The following is a 1,830-nucleotide window of genomic DNA, read 5'->3' on the forward strand; positions in this document are numbered from 1 at the left end:
AAGGGCTACCAGTTGCACATTTCAGTTGTTTACATTCACAAAAAATAAAAAGGATTGACTGGTTATCACAGTAAACATATGTTTAAGCTGAGGTTTTTAGTTTTAAGTTGAAATAGGTGATGCATTGACATTTCAGTCACCCAGAATGATACATTAAAGCCAAAGTGTGTCATTTTCTCAATGTCAAAGGTGCTGTAAGCAATTATTTCATAGAAAGGTATGCAAAAAAATGTCCTACTCCCTGAAAGATATATTAATGACATAAGTGCCATGAGATATATCACCATCTGTGATGGCTCTAGACTCTGTAACAGCAAACAAAAATGTGTCCGTGGTCTCTGACACTTTCAACCTGTCAATAATTGTGTGCATTTTCATTGAACTGTAGTTTCAGCTCATTATTGAGGCTTACTGCCATTTTTATGCCATGTTGCTCATAACAGTTGCCAGTTGAGGGCGCTATTTTGCTGCTGTTGTTTTTAACAACCGTTTCTGCATGATGTCGGCCACAATAAAGCTAATTTGGTATCTTTGGAGTACAGGGTTTTGGAAAGAAGGGCATGGCTAATTCAACAGCTCAGTCTCGTGGTAGTAGAAAGGCTACAATCACTTAAAATTCTTGTATCTCAAATGAATATGCAGGTACAATGATAAGCATACTATTGCTTGTTTGATTTCAACGAAAAGTCTTAACACTATGGCTGAGGTACTATCAAACTTTTTTTATTTGCGCTTAGCAAATAGCAACATTGACTCAAACTATGGCATGAGTTTGAGCAGGAATTGTTTGGCCAACCAATGGAATTGTGTTTAAATAATCTGTTTGAAAACAGTGATTATATTGGCCTGACAAAGTCAACATACTTTTACTCTACAAACTTTTTTTTTAAGGTTAGGGTTTTTTTTTTTTTTTTAAATCCCTAAATCAAATTCAAAATTTTGGACTATAACTCCTCCGATACCTTTCAAACTGCACCCACCGAACTTGGCACAGACCTTCAGCCTGTTCTTACTTCGAGTGCTACATCTTTTCTTAATTAAATGTATAATTAATCAATCCCTCCATCCATCTATCTATCTCGTCTTTCTGCCGGTCTGTCTAGAGAATTCCAGACAATTCCCACTTCACTTAAAATATGCATGGTGTAACACATTTCAACAGTGCTAAAGTCTGGGAAACTATCTGTTGGCAATTTATTCCCTGTTAATTGAAAATAGCATGGTGTGTCCCCAGATAAAAGAATGGCTGTGAAGTCAATTAATTAAAGAAAAAGAATATCCACTGTGTGTTGCTATGGCAACAGAGGACCAATAACAAGAGATGTGAGTAAAATATTCTATGAATTCTGTAATATTAATCAGCCAGTGTTATTGAATGAAGCTCAAGTTGACAGGCGACGTGTGCATGGAGGAAAAACTCTCCCTGTGTACCAAATGTTTACGTCTTAATTTCCCTGAACATGATAAACAAATATAACAAATATACTTTAATTAGTGGTTGTTTCTAATTTATGCTTAACTGTAAAAATATTCTAAGCTTTAAAGGGATAGTTAAAAAAAAAGATAAAGAAGGTTTTGTCATTTACTCACCCTTTAGTTGTTTCATCTTTCCGCCATGGAGCACAAAAGGAGATGTTAAGTAGAATATGAGCCTCAGTCACCATTCACTTTCATTGCATCTTTTTTTCTTCATACAATGAAAGTAAATATGGGCAACTGTAAGCGAAGCACAAAAAGAAAAAGAAAAAAGTCTGATCTTGAAACATGTTACCAGGAGGTATTTATTTTTTCAAATAATCACAGTTGAAATATTATAGTCATGTAGATGTC

Source organism: Xyrauchen texanus, chromosome 36 (genome assembly GCF_025860055.1).
Source record: "Xyrauchen texanus isolate HMW12.3.18 chromosome 36, RBS_HiC_50CHRs, whole genome shotgun sequence".
NCBI classification, from domain to species: Eukaryota; Metazoa; Chordata; class Actinopteri; order Cypriniformes; family Catostomidae; genus Xyrauchen; species Xyrauchen texanus.